At 42.5% G+C, this 16,340-nt stretch overlaps 1 pseudogene; it reads left to right on the top strand.

Annotated features, from left to right (window-relative positions):
- The first annotated feature begins 13,345 nt into the window (after positions 1-13,345).
- On the top strand, positions 13,346-13,838 carry LOC134446483 (stonustoxin subunit beta-like; annotated as a pseudogene).
- The last annotated feature ends 2,502 nt before the right edge of the window (positions 13,839-16,340 follow it).

The raw sequence follows: 16,340 nt of genomic DNA, 5'->3' as shown, positions 1-16,340 counted from the left end.
AAAGGATGTTAAATCATAGCCTACACAGTGTTAACAGTGACCTTGATACACACAGCTAGGTAAGGTGATGTCAACGTCGTCGTGTTGAAATTAAAGCATTTTGGCGACCCGATACGTTGCTATGACACATTTGTGCATAGCGACACGAGTCCTAAACAGTAGGCTACAATGTCCAAGGTACGGGAAGACAAAGCAAAAGACATTGGGATTAGAAAACGTGTGATTTATCTCACTTTCTTACATAAATTGTTGAGAATATTATGTCAGTGGAATGTTCAGTGAAACGTTTCTCTGGAAGATAACAATTTGGACGGGATATCTTTGTAACAAACATGGAGCCTTCATCCGGAAATGGCCTTGAAAATGACATCATGCAGTATCCCTTCACGATTGGCCAATACGGCAAATGCCGGGAACGCCCATGGGCGTGCTTGCATTAAGGGTGGAACTGTTTGACTGCAGCTGGACCCTTCTCGCCTATCAACCCCGGACACCCCGACCAACACATTTGCAAATTAGTGTTACATTGTTTGTCAATGCCCTTCTGTCGTCCAGTCTGTATATAACTGCCTGTTTTTTTACCCAGGACATTTGCAGGGCGCCCTACGAAGTGCACGTAATCTATTTCAAGTACCCCACGCATGACGCACGAGTCATTATATTCCTCTTTCCCGCATTGGCAATTGAAAAAACGCGAACTTGCATAGTCTAAAATCAGGAATGCTTTATCTGACTCGCGGGCATCGGAGAGCCACTATCAAATATCAGGGAGACTTATTGGACTTTCATTGGGATGTCTGGTCTTCCCAATCTGCAGGTTATGTATGAGTCAAGCGGTCAGGTGAAGGAGAGCGTGTAGCTACGTGAATTCAAAAGCAAATAATACGCAGAAGCTTCTAGAGAGAGAGAGAGAGAGAGAGAGAGAGAGCAACCTGCACCTGGAAGTGTGTATGTGTCTAATGCTCTTTTGCTCTATGATGCTGATATTACTAAATAATTTACATGGCTGATTTGGGTTTTGGTGGAAAATTAGTAACAACGTGAATATTTGCTGCAATAGGCTATCTAGTAATAATTTGTGAAATGACAAAAGCCCTAGCCTAGGTTTGCCTAGAGATTATGACAATAGTAGGCTACATAGCAATTGAAGTAGGCTACTCATTGATTGCTGAGCTAACTGTCATCCAACTGTAGGCCTACTCCTGTCTACTTACTCAACACCTAGGCTACTTAGAAATCATCTTCTATATTTCATTTGAACTGAAGATATATATTGAGTAATCTGTAGACCTAATAACATTCTTTAAGATGACTGAAATGCACTCACCGTATGCACAATACTACTTGTGAAAATATAGAATTTGGTGATCTTATGGGTTCTTCATAAAGAGATTAACTTCAAAACAACAGGTATCGAAAAACGGTATCGAAAAGCACCGGTATCGAAACCAAAGTATCGAAATTGGCACCGTATCGAAAAAAACAAAACGATACCCAGCCCTACCCACAACACACACGCACACCACACACAACACACACACACTACTCTGTGTTGCATAAGTGCAGGGTGTAGATGTAGATATCAAATGGCTGCTGTTGTGTTAAGTTGCCGTTTCTGCTGAATGCAGTCTGGTTCTATAGTAGTTAAGTTATAGAGAGAGAGAGAGAGCGCGCGCGCGAGAGAGAGCGCAATAGAGAGACAGTTTGAGAGAGAGAGCGCGCGCGAGCGCAAGAGAGAGAGAGAGTGCAAGAGAGAGAGTGTGCGAGAGCGCAAGAGAGAGCGTGCACGAGAGACAGTTTGAGAGAGAGAGAGCAAGAGAGAGAGAGACTGAGAGAGACTGAGAGAGAGAGAGAGAGAGAGAGAATGCAAGAGAGAGAGAGAAAGCAAGAGAGAGAGAGAGATTGAGAGAGAGAGAGAGAGAGAATGCAAGAGAGAGAGAGGTGTAATGTAGTCTATACTTCTACTTCTATGTTTCTCATTTATGCATTCCACATTCCAGAGGGATGCACACACACACACACACACACACACACACACACACACACACACACACACACACACACACACACACACACACACACACACACACACACACACACACACACACACACACCTTAGTGCTGTCGACAGTGTTCATATATTATATCCAGACATACTGTATTACTATTGTATTACTATCCTTATTGTCCAGAACACAAAACTCTATAAAGACAACACTTTAATCAACGCAATACTCTTCATACAGCACTATAATCAACACAATACTCTATAAAGGCAACACTCTAATCAACACAATACTCTATAAAGGCAACACTCTAATCAACACAATACTCTATAGACAACACTCTAATCAACACAATACAGGTACTCTATAGACAACGCTCTAATCAACACAAAACTCTATAAAGACAACACTCTAATCAACACAACACTCTATAGACAACACTCTAATCAACACAATACTCTATAGGCAACACTCTAATTAACACAATACTCTATAGGCAACACCCTAATTAACACAATACTCTTTATACAACACTCTAATCAACACAAAACTCTTTATACAACACTCTAATCAACACAAAACTCTATAAAGACAACACTCTAATCAACACAATACTCTTCATACAACTCTCTCATCAACACAATACTCTATAGACAACACTCTAATCAACACAATACTCTTTATACAACACTCTTATTGACACAATACAATATAGCCAGCACTCTTATTGTGTTGTGTGGGTCACTGAGCTGTGGTGTAAAAATGTATTGATTTAGCCTTTTATTGCCAGTCCCAAAATTGAGACAAAATGCAGTAGTGAGTAAAATGGCTGTCATGTCGAAGAGAGGGTGAAAACATGTTAGTCCTTAGTTGATAGTAGGGATGTAAATAAAATCGAAATGTATCGATGTATCGGAAGTATTGGCCGGCGATTTAATCGAATCGCATCGTGGGGCATTCTTAAGAATCGAAAAGAATCGAATCGCTGGCCCCTGTGCAATGCCCTAGCTCCATAACACAATAGTAGTGGAAAAGTTATTGGAAAAAATAGAATCGAACCGAATCGCATCGTGTCGTGGGGAATTCTTAAGTATCGAAAAAAATCGAATCCCTGATTTAAGAAATCGATACTGTATCGCAGTGGTTCCCAACCTTTTTCTTAAGGGACCTTTTTTACTATTGTAAGCTTTGGTGACCCAACCACGTGAGCGCCCGCACGAGACGGAGTCACAAGATGCCCTCTGTTTCCTGGAAAACTAATTTTAGTTATTTTATTCCTCAATTCGTCTTTGGTCAAATATAGAATAAATGTTTAATGTAGCACTTACAATTTTTTGCTTCTATGCATTTATTAGTTAAATGCTTTGTCTTTTATTCAACATGGGTTATATATATTTAAAATGAAACCCCTTAAAATCAAGAGGGCTCCGCGACCCCCTGTGGATCTTTGGCGACCCATAAGGTGGGTCCCGACCCATAGGTTGAAAATCACTGCCGTATCGTATCGTCATGAAGGCTGTGATGTACACCCCTAGATGATAGGTATGTTTTATGACAAATAATCATATGACAAATGCTTTATGACAAATGTTGATGCAAAACATACTGTATGCCATCAAATGCATGGTTATATTTTTGATAATTAGAATAAATTAACCAGTTTCCAAATAGGGTCACACAACGTCCTGCAATGCCGGTATGGGTCATTGACTTGGTGTTATGGTCCAAGTACAGTCATTTTTGCAGCTAAAAATGGCTATTTTGGGAATTTCTGCCAACCGGCCAAATGCTGGTAAAACTTGGCTGTGGCTGGTAATAATTTCAGTGTCACAAGCCAATTGGGCAGGTAGCTTCTTCTATGGGGGGACATATCAGAATAGCATATTCTGCACTTTGCTCCTTGTGTATCAATTGTTTGTAGAAGTTCAAGAAAAAAGTTCCATGCAGAAAGCTGCGCACTCATCTTCTTGCTTTAACACCTCATCTTCTGAGGTTAGACGTACAGTGTCATGATAAAGAATAATTAAGTAATATCACATTTGTGGCTAGTAGAATAGCTGAATGGCTTGTGACTTGGGAAAACCACTAACCACAATGGCCAGCAAGCACAAAAGTTAATGTCAAGTCCTGGTTCTCAACCTTTTTAGAACAACCCCTTGCCTTGACCTCATCATAAGCCTGCCAACGCCCCCCAGACCTCATCATGATGAAGTGTAGTGTTGACAGTCCAGCCTTTTGCACTGTGTAATCTGACGTGTAGCGTTAAAATAGTCAGTGAAAGATAATGAGTGCGTCTTAATATGCAACCTTGCCTCCTCCACTTGCGCTTGTCTCCTCGTCCCGCCTCCTGGCCCCTCCTCCGTGGAGAAAACGATAAAGTTTCCCAGCTGTCAGCCTAGCCACAACAACTTTTGAGGAACTGTTTTTCATTCACCATCCCAATTGCAAATGAGAAAAAGACTCTACAATTGAGCTTTTGCAAGATATTGAAATATAATGCTGCAAGTGGAGGAGGCAAGGCCGCATATTAAGACGCACTCAATGTCATGTGACGTAACCTGTTATCTGAAGTGCTGTATGTAGATATTTCCTTTCACTACTCCATTATTAACAAACAGGATTATGCGGAATCTATTAGAATTCTAGTCATCATGTTTGAATATGCTTATTTCATTGCATTATATTCATAATGTACTTACTTTATTGTATTATATTCACAATTATTATTATATTATATTGGAAAATGTGAATATTGTATTGCATTATATTGTGTGTAAATGCTCTACTTGTGTGAGGGGGGTGGTGTGGGTACCAGACGAAGTGTCTTCCACTCTCCAGGAGGCTTTTCAACATCACATGTGTGGATTCAAGGTGAATCTATATTTCCTGAGTGTATTTTGAGAATTTCTCGTACTAATAAAGTTATTTCTTTGATTGAATAAACATACCTTTGCCCATTGCTAATTCATAAGCCTGAAAATGTATGGAATGGAAAGGGGAACCCATGCTAAATACATTGCTACTGCCATTTCCAGTCACAAATATTATCAACAAAACATTCCTGGTAAGCACTATGACTGTTGTTTAACAATAGGCTGTATTGACAAATCGTTCAGGTGTGTAGTTTTATACTTGGTTAGAAGATTTCAATCTGTACTCGCTAGCATGGCGCTAATGTTTATGGGTTTGGCCCCATAAAAATTGAGCTTTGTGACCCAGTAGGCTATATAATAATCTAATGGCGCAAAATAATCGAAACGCTTCTCAAATGGGGTCTTATTATTTCTAGCTTCAAACTTAATATTCATATTTCAGGACAAAAAATTATAAAAAATCACAAAAATTATAATGGTAAAAAACTCCATTGACACCCATTCATTTTGCACTGTCCCGTGGTTAGGGTTAGCCAATTGTGGCTAATAGGAAGTTCCGTGAGTGAACAGCCCCTGTGAACATGCACCAATCTAGATCCACCCAGAGCCGTGGCCTATCCCTGTTCTTCATAGTATGACATGTGACATGAAGTAGCCTATCCCTGTTCTTCTCTATGACATGAAGTAGCCTATCCCTGTTCTTCATAGTATGACATGAAGTAGCCTATCCCTGTCCTTCATAGTGTGACATGAAGGAGCCAATCCCTGTTCTTCTCTAGTATACATGAAGTAGCCTATACCTGTTCTTCATAGTGTGACACGAAGTAGCCTATAGCCTACCTGTTCTTCATAGTATGACATGAAGTAGCCTATCCCTGTTCTTCATAGTATGACATGTGACATGAAGTAGCCTATCCCTGTTCTTCTCTATGACATGGAGTAGCCTATCCCTGTTCTTCATAGTATAACATGTGACATGAAGTAGCCTATCCCTGTTCTTCATAGTATGACATGTGACATGAAGTAGCCTATCCCTGTTCTTCTCTAGTAGACATGTCACCCACCAAAGCTGACAGCTGAGGCGGGGCCGAGGACAAAGTCCTCTGAAAGGCCCTCGTACCCAATACATACAATGTAATGAGGACCCAATTATGCCCCCCCCCCCCCCCCCATCTCCCTGGGCCCGGGACAACTGACCCCTTTGTCCCCCCCTTGTCAGCTTCCCTGCACACCACCACCATGTTCAGTAGCCACATACATGTAGTCTCTGGGTGCATCCCAATATGTGACCTTGCCTCCTCCACTTGTGCTTGTCTCCTCGTCCCGCCTCCTGGCCTCTCCTCCGTGGAGAAAACGATAAAGTTTCCCAGCTGTCAGCGTCGCCACAACAACTTTTGAGGGACTGTTTTTCATTCACCATCCCAATTGCAAATGAGAAAAAGACTTTACAATTGAGCTTTTGCAAGATATTGAAATATAGGCCTAATGCTGTTGTCAGTGATGTCATCATGACGAGAAGCAAGTGGAGGAGGCAAGGTCGCATATTAAAACGCACATGATCTCTCTCTCTCTCTCTCTCTCTCTCTCTCTCTCTCTCCCCTCTCTCTCTCTCTCTCTCTCTCTCTCTCTCTCTCTCTCTCTCTCTCTCTCACACACACACACACACACCTCTGTTTTCAGTCACATTTAAACATGAACTCTCTCTCTCTCTCTCTCAGTGTTGAGGTGTGTGTGTGTGTGTGTGTGTGTGTGTGTGTGTGTGTGTGTGTGTGTGTGTGTGTGTGTGTGTGTGTGTGTGTGTGTGTGTGTGTGTGTGTGTGTGTGTGTGTGTGTGTGTGTGTCTGGCTGTGAAAGGGTGCTTGTGAAGTACTGGTTACCAGCGTCAGTGCTGCCAAGACTGAAGGCAGAACATTTCAGATTTATTTGCTATCATAGTATCCCCGCTGCTTTCCAGACAGAGCTGGCAAGAGTCCGGACAATTTAAGACATATTCCCATGCTCCACCCTCCTTGAGAACTTATTATATAGGTAGGCCATATACATAGGTTCAGTAATGTAATGCAAGTTGTAATTTCCTAACTTGTTATTACTAAGCATGGCCACAAGATGGCAGCAGTACTCCATGAATACGCCACTCCCATCCAGGAAGTTTGGCGCACCACTGGTAAGTCGAAACTCAAAACAAGTTGTATCTGAGGAGCTGCTGTCGGTGCCATTTGTCTCCGTTTACTTGGGGAAAATGGCTGAAGCTTTGGCAAGTAACCAGGACATTTTCATGTGTCCTATTTGTTTGGATCTTCTGAAAGATCCGGTTGCTCTTAACTGTGGACACAATTACTGTTTGGGTTGTATTGAGGACTGCTGGAATGAGGAAGATGTGAAGGGCGTTTACAGCTGTCCTCAGTGCAGACAGACGTTCACTCCAAGACCCGTTTTAAACAAGAATTTCATCATGGCTGAGCTTGTGGATCAAATGAGGAAGAGCAGAATACAAACTACAGCTGCTGTTGAATGTGCTGCTGGACCTGGAGATGTAGCATGTGACATCTGCAAAGGGAGAAAACTCAAAGCTGTCAAGTCCTGTCTGGAGTGTATGATGTCATACTGTGACAGTCATTTGAAAACTCACAATGAAGTTCATCCAGGTAGAAATCATCACATGATCGATACCACTGGCCAACTACAGGAGAGGATCTGCCCCCGTCATAAGAAGGTTTTTGAAATATTCTGCCGCACCGACCAGAGTTGCATCTGCTATCTGTGTACGATGGACGATCATAAAGGCCATGACACGATCACAGCTACAGCAGAGTGGAGTCATAAAAAGGTAACATTTTTGTGGGATTACAAGTGTATTGAGCATATTGAGTATCATTTTATAGTTGATGCTTCTTATCACCGAGGCCTTTGTAGCCTACATAAAGATGTACATTATTTGAATGCATTTGCCCCACAGACCAGGGTGTGTTTCCTAGATGAAAGGTCCAATGTCCAGCAGTGTAGGCCTAGGTCTACTGTGTAACTAACGGTAAAACATTGACAGTGTTGCCAGATGTGTCTGATTAAATCCCGCCAAAAAGGTTCTCAAAAACCGCCAAAATGCGCAAAATTCCGCCCAAATACAACACATTACATTGACTTCTATGGGCCCAAAACGGCTTAAAAAAATGCTAAATGGCCAATTTTTCCCGTTTTTGCACGCTGACGTTCATCCCAAGTAGCCCAATCGGGCAGGCACCCGCCCAATCTGGCAACACTAAACATTGACAGGCGGGGTATCTTACTTGACAGGCAGGTTCTGTCGGTCTATGTCATAATAAAATTGAACCCATTGATGCCTAAGGCACCTGCAAAAAAACACCTGCTAAATGTAATAAGCCCTTTTGGGAAAAGGTGCCCTTAGCCTATACAGCTTATAAAGCCCTCAGCCTCCGAAGCACATAAGACATGAAAAGTGTTATATTTAAAAATTGAAGCCCCCATCTTGCATAGGAATATGTTCTTCTTTCAGCTCTAAAATACCCACATTATTAATACAAATAATCTCAAATATCATCCAATGTTGTTCCATCAACTGCTTGTTGTGAAGAATTACTGCCATGTCATTTCAATCAACAATGCACACTGTAGCATCCTCAGAAATAACTTAAAGTGATACTGTCCCATTTTTGGAAATAAGCTAATTTTACACCTTGCCTTGAGTTAAATAGTAGGGCTTTCCCATTCCCCTGTACTTTCAACCGTTCTCTGGGTATGGCAGTGCAAATTTTACCTCCAAGCTAGCAGTTAACATTGAGTCCTATGAGACCAGCTGGCGGCTAACTGGTCTCATAGGACTCCATGTTAACTGCTAGCTTGGAATCTGCCGTTCTGATTCCCGATGGCACAGGAACAGGAACATTGGTACCTTGAGACAGACGTTGTGTAATGGATTAGTTGGACTGTAGATTACAGGGTTAAAGATGGCTGAAGTGCACTGCACCAGAGAGACTGGATACTCATAGAATCTCTGACTATACCTAACCCCACACTGCTCCAGGGACTGTAACCAATGCCCATTAATATCAGTAAGCTATTTTGCATAAGCATCTGCTACATGTAATGTAATGTAATGTAATGTAATACAGGAGGGGTTGGGGCAGAGCCAGAGGAGATGCCAGCAGACAATCCAGTTGAAGGAGAAAGAGCTGCAGGAGCTGAGGAAGGCGGTGGAGACTCTCAAGGTGAGAACTGACCAGAGGAGAAGACAAACTGCAGCATACTTCTGTCTGCAGTGAAATAGTATTGGTGATGAGCTGTGACACAAGCATTAATGCTGTTTGCCAGAGGAGCTCCCCTTCACAAAAACAGGCTGACATTGCTTACAGGATTCAGTCTCATTTTAAAAAATAATAATATTTTGCTTTGCAAACCAGTTGGATTCATAATCAACACTGCAGCAGTATGTATATAGTAGTAGTAGTAGAATTTTTTTAGATTACTTTATTGGTACCCAAGGGTAGATTTGATTTGCAGTAAAGTGAGCTTCGCTGATACAAAACATTCAGGACATAGGACACACATAACATACAAGCAACCCACAATGAACATAGGACAATACCAAAAGTGACCTAGTGCATCCTATCAAAGAGACATGGTGTCACATAAAGTGACAGGGGTACTAAATAAGAATAGATTGTTAAATATATGATAAAAAGGAGTATAGAATACATGATAAGAAGTAACTAGATTGATAAATACCTAGTAAAATAAGAAGGAATTAATATTAAAATAAGGAGTTAGAAACAGTGAAGAAAAAACAGTTCAAGCAATAAATAACATAGGCAGGCAGGCTATATCTGTGGCCAGAGGACAGAAGCTGGAACTCTTATATATAGTGGATGGGAGCCATCTTGTAAGATGGACTCAGCTATCCTCTGCAGCTGTCTATTGTAGAGGGCTTCAGGGTTAAGTTGTGGCTCTCCAATAAGCCTGCTGGACCACTTAACTATTTGGTTAAGGGAGTTTCTATTTTTCAGGGACAAATTGTTAAACCAACACACCAGGCAGAAAGATAAAATGGATTCAATAAAAGCGCGATAAAAGAGAGTAAGTAATGTTCTGTCAATGTGGAAATAGGACAGTTTTCTTAGACAGTGAAGACGTTGGTTGGCCTTTTTAAAAACAGCTTCACAATTTGCATCAAAAGTGAGCTTATTGTCAATAATGGTGCCAAGATACTTGTATTTTTCCACAGTTTCCACACTCTGGCCGTTGTCTGGGGGTTCCTCCTGAAATCAATAATCATATCCTTTATTTTCGTAATGTAGTAGTAGTTACATGTATAATAGTTACATGTGTGTGTGTGTGTGTTTGTGTGTGTGGGTGGGTGGGTGTGTGTGTGTGTCCTATCAGTCTGGTGCACAGATAGGAGAGAAGGAGAGTGAGAGGATGTTTACTGAGATGATCCGCTCCATTCAGAGAAGGTGCTCTGAGGTGACAGAGCTGATCAAAGCTCAGGAGAAGGCTGAGGTGAGTCGAGCTGAAGGACTCCTGAAGCGACTGGAGCAGGAGATTTCTGAGCTGAAGAGGACAGATGCTGAGATGAAGCAGCTTTCACTGACACAGGATCCCATCCATTTCCTCAAGGTAGACAACATTACTTTTTAGTTCAAACTTCCGAGTTCAAACAATGACTAAACACAGTGGTGATACAGCCCTCTTAATGTCCTGCTAATCAAGGCCTCATGTCAGTAGGTCTACCTCAACTGTGTGTGTGTGTGTGTGTGTGTGTGTGTGTGTGTGTGTGTGTGTGTGTGTGTGTGTGTGTGTGTGTGTGTGTGTGTGTGTGTGTGTGTGTGTGCGTGTGTGCGTGTGTGTGTTTCTCTGTGCAGAACATTGTGTCCATCACTGGGAGGCCTTACAGCACAATTTCAACTAGCGTGACCTTCAGCCAAAGCTTCTCCTTGGAGCCCCTGAAGAAATCTGTGTCTGCATTGAAGAAGAAATTAGATTCAGTCTTCAAGCAGGAAATAATCAAGATATCTGCAGCAGGTTTGACAAGTATAGAAATCATAACAGGCGCTTTTAATTATTTTGCTAAGGAAAGACATGACGCATTGCTATTTTGTGTTTTTCTTTATCTTGTAGCAGAGACACACATCCAGATCATCCAGAGCATACACGGTGAGTCTTCACCACACGCACGCACACACACACACACACACACACACACACACACACACACACACACACACACACACAACAGCACACACACACACACACACACACACACACACACACACACACACACACTTCACCAATGTTCACACACACAAAACACAACACACACACAAAACAATGCTCATTTTGAAATTCTAAACTAAGTTTTTACAAAATCAATCAGTTTGCAAACCTTTCCTTAATCATCAAATGTAGCTTTTGAGACTCGCACAAAATAACTGTTTGCTCACCCCACTCTACACTACATAGACATGTGCACATTATTTCTTTATGCAGGTGTAAGGTGTGGGGTGTTACAAACACCAAATCTACATTATCTGCATTAATGTAATTAAACAGAGTAGGCCTATATACTGTGACTGAACATTTTGTAGCGATTCAGAAACTGCATGTATATACAGAAAATATTTATGACCCAATGACCTCCCAAGCCTCCCATGCATGTGGGTGATGTAGGATCCTACAAACACTTAATCTACATTTAGCCAGTCCAGCCCAGACCTCCCAAGCCCCTCATGCATGTGGGTGAATGTGTGTCTCTGTGTTGGTCTGCAGATACTGATCCTGAACTCCCAGTCAGAAGAGCAGACAGTAAGGGTCTCCTGCCACCAGACAGTAAGTCATTACTGAGGACCTCTAACAGCCTCCACAGCCTTTAATTCAAACATTCAGCCAATGACATGATGTCAACACAGCCTCAACCCTGGCCAAGTCCTTCTCTCTCTCTCTCTCTCTCTCTCTCTCTCTCTCTCTCTCTCTCTCTCTCTCTCTCTCTCTCTCTCTCTCTCTCTCTCTCTCTCTCTGTCCTCTCTCTCTCTCTCTCTCTCTCTCTCTCTCTCTCTCTCTCTCTCTCTCTCTCTCTCTCAGCTGTCCATTGTGTCCGGTGATGACTCTTGTTCCAAAGGGGATGGGGGTAGGGTTAAGGTCAACGCTGCTGCCGTTGGTGCCATCTCATGTGGCTATGGAGGCCGATTTTTGGAGCCGCACACTCTTCCACAGATGGAGCAGGCGCATCCTGATGTTTCAGAGGAGTTGTCTTCTGTGCATGTCTTGTGGTCCTCCTTTCAATAAAGATGTTTATTTGCTCAGTTGCTTCCTTGCCGATCTTTCTTCACGTTGGTCTGTTGGCAGTTAGGTACTCGATGTGTCCAGGGTTAATGTTGCAGTGCCTTGGGAGTTCTGCCATTAAGACTCAGAGAGATAAATTCGTATTTAACAATTTAATGTTGTTAACATAGTTGACAATAGAATTGGCATAAGTAGACAGTATTTGGCGTAGGTCCAATCATCAGCCCGGGTCTTGCGCTGGCGGATCCAGTAGAGCCTGCCGTAGCCGTGCAGCAGGAACTGGACTTTTAACCCCCCGGACAGGAAGACTGGACCCAACTGGTGGCGGTGGGGGTGGCGGTGGGGATGGGGGGATGGAGGAGGAGATTTCGGACCGGCCATGCCTAAAGCCAGCAAGAAAGGAGAGTTTAGACACGTCGCTATAAAGGTAATGGCAGCCGCTGATTGGCTCTGCGAAATGCACAGGTGCTCTGAGTCTCCCTGGCAGAACTAACGCAGGCTACATTTGTTTCCTATAGTCGTTGTAGCGCCTCTTCTGGCCACCAGGAGCCACTTTGACTCTGGTAGCTGCCCGTAGAGACAGGGCGACGGTATCCAGACATGCGGATGGTGTGGCCAACCCAGCGTAGATGTCTGTTGGCCGAAGCTGCCTCCATGCTGATGGTGCCAGTTGTACTCAGGATGTCAGTGTGGGGGATCCGTGCGGGGCCCTGAGAGAGAGGGGGCCTAGATTTGGGTCCTCATTACATTGTATCTATTGGGCTGCGGGCCCTTTCCAATAACTTTGTCCTGGGCCCAGCCAAAGCTGTCAGCACCCCTGCACACACACACACACACACTTGATGGCGATTCTTAGTGTCACTTTGTCATGTGATCTCCACTGCTCTGATTGAATGTGGAGCATATTGTGTCTCAGTGCGTCTCGTTTTCTGTTTCAGTGTCTGATGGCCAGGCTCTTATGGCTGAACCAGTGACCAGAGAAGACTTCTTACAGTGTGAGTTGGACACACACACACACACACACACACACACACACACACACACACACACACACACACACACACACACACACACACACACACACACACACACACACACACACACACACACACACTTTTAAAACCTGTTTGTGTCCTGTGTTCTCCTCCATCAGATTCCTGTCACTTCATTCTGGATCCAAACACAGCACACAGATGGCTCCGTCTGTCTGAGGGGAACAGGATGGTGGAGTGGAGACCTGGGGTCCAGTCATATCCTGATCATCCAGACAGATTTGATTGGGAAGAGCAGGTGCTGTGTAGAGAGGGTGTGTCTGCACGCGGTTACTGGGAGGTTGAGTGGAGTGGACACAGTGTTGGTATAGCAGTGTCATATAAAAGCATCAACAGGAAAGGAGGGCGTGAGTCTTTGTTTGGACTTAATGATCAGTCCTGGAGGCTGAAACTCACCGACGACAGCTCCTCTTTCGGGCACAATGATGAAGAAACTAAACTCCCTCTAGTGGTCAGCTCCAGAATAGGAGTGTATGTGGATCACAGGGCAGGAACTCTGGCCTTCTACAGCATCAGGAGAAACACAATTACCCTCCTGCACAGAGTCCACACCACATTCACACACACTCCATCCTGGGTTTGGGATATGTGGTGAATCCTCAGTGAAGCTGCTGTGAGGCCCCTACAGGCAAATGCTGCTACAGTGGGTCATTCAACACACACACACACACACACACACACGCACACACACACACACACACACACACACACACACACACACACACACACACACACACACACACACACACACACACACACACACACACACACACACACACAGGGTTCAGTTTAAGTACAGGATCATCAGTGAAGCTGTTGCAATTACCAGGGTAATTCTTGGTGTGCGAGTAACTTTTGCATCTTTGACCAAGACAGCAAGTCTTAATCATGTATGAAGAGCCACGGTATCCAAGGTAATGTCTGACCACCAAGAAGGATGAACCACATCCAACAGGATTAACTGTGGACACAAGAGGAAGCTGTCGCTGACACTGATCAGCTGCCTCACGCTTCAACTAATTAGGCCTACCTCGCGTTTTTCAACCAGCCAATCGGCAATTACTATGTGCTAACACCTTTTTCCCCCGTTGCTTTTCCCCAATGTTTTTTTCTGTGAGATTAAGAATTAAAATGTAAACAAACAGCCGTAGACCTGGTCTGACGCGACAACACATATGAGTAAAAAAAGGCAAAAGAATCAATTCCTTCCCAGCGCTCCCACATTAGACCTTACAAGGACTCAACATACAAACAGTAAACACAACTAAATANAAAAATATACACATAATAATAAATTAAAAAAATAAAGAAAAGAACAATAATATAATAACTAGACTAATCCCTCCACACAAAATGCATAGTACAGTATGTCTAAGAAGTACTTACAACAAAGATTAGGTACAATCAGTCATGAAATATTGCTTTATTTGATTTTTTAAAACTTATTTTACTTTGGATTTTTAAAATATGATCTGAAAGAGCATTCCATTCTGCATAATATTGTGTGTTTTGAGCTTGTTTTGCTTGATGGGATTGTATAGTTGCCACTGATGGCATGTCTGGTGGAAATGTCTGTTCCCATATTAATGCCAACTGCTGTATTCCATGTCAATCAACTAAGTTGGATCATACAGTCGGAATGCCATTCCTCATTATCATGGACATGTATGCAGCATTTTGACTTTTATATTTCTGGTTCAGTGTAATGGTGTTGGATCAGTTTAGTTGGATCACACACATCACTAGTGACATTGCACTAGAATTAGATCTACTTCATAATTTATGAAACATTTAGACATTTACATGGCTGTTTTACATGTGCTAATTTTGTCAAAGATGATATTATTATCAATACAAGTTGGCATACTTCTCTGGTGATATTAACATTAGATTTGTTCTTCACCATGTATTTACACATTTATGTTTCTGATCTGGTTTGGTGGTGGTAGTGTTTTGACCACGTTTTTCAGTTTTTATCAATGATGATATTAATTAATATTAAATGCAAGTTGAGTTGGATCATATGCACTGGTGATATTACACGAAATATGTTATCATTTATGCAACATTTGGGTTGGTGTAGTGCTGGAAATGCTGTTTTAATTTAATTTCATAGATGTTGTCAATATGTATGACTTTAATATCAAATACAAGTTGGATTATGCACCGCTGGTGATATTGAAATGAATACGATTGAACTTAATGTGTCCGTCATAATTTATGCGACATTTAGACATTTATATGTGTGGTTTGGTGTTGTGGTGGGGGTGGGGTGTTTTACTTTTGTAGATGTTATCAATATATCAATAATAACATCAAATACATGTTGGTATCATGCACCATTGGTGATAGTACCCAAGATTTGCTCTCCTTCATCACTTATTAAATATTTGGACTTGTGTACTAAGCATGGTGGTGGGGTGCTGTTGCTTTCATATTGTTAATGTATGTGATTACATGAAATAAATGTAGAATAATGATTCCTAATAAAATACAGTAATTACTCATAAGCCTTGAACAAGTGAATGATTTGACAACCATACATGGCTACCACACATGCCTTTTCTATTCTATTCTATTCTATTCTATTCTATTCTATTCTATTCTATTCTATTCTACACTTTTATATTTTATATATAGGCCTACTGGTCCACAAATTCTGATGCACTTTACAGGAAAGGCCAAAGCAGGCTCTATTTCCTCAGAAGGCTGAGGTCCTTCAATGTCTGCAGCCAACTTCTGCTTATGTTCTACCAGTCTGTCATGGCCAGTGTGCTCTTCTACGCTGTGACTTGCTGGGGTGGAAGCATTAGGAAGAGAGATGCTGGACGCCTTGACAGACTGGTGAGGAAGGCGGGGTCAGTGGTGGGCATGGAGCTGCAGTCACTCACCTCAACAGCTGAGAGCAGAACACTGAGCAGACTGGACTCTATTATGGACAATCAGCATCACCCCCTTAACGCCACCTTCACTAACCAACTGAGCCTGTTCAGTCACAGACTCTGTGCTTTCACCTGCAGGACAAACAGGCTAAGGAGGTCCTTTGTCCCTTGGGCCATTCAACTGTTTAACAGTATACAGAAGGACACTAAGAAGGACATTATTATTGGGGATTGGAC

The sequence above is a fragment of the Engraulis encrasicolus genome, chromosome 3 (genome assembly GCF_034702125.1).
Source record: "Engraulis encrasicolus isolate BLACKSEA-1 chromosome 3, IST_EnEncr_1.0, whole genome shotgun sequence".
NCBI lineage: Eukaryota > Metazoa > Chordata > Actinopteri > Clupeiformes > Engraulidae > Engraulis > Engraulis encrasicolus.
Note: the sequence above shows the minus strand (reverse complement) of the source record. Positions and strands in the feature narration are given on the sequence as shown.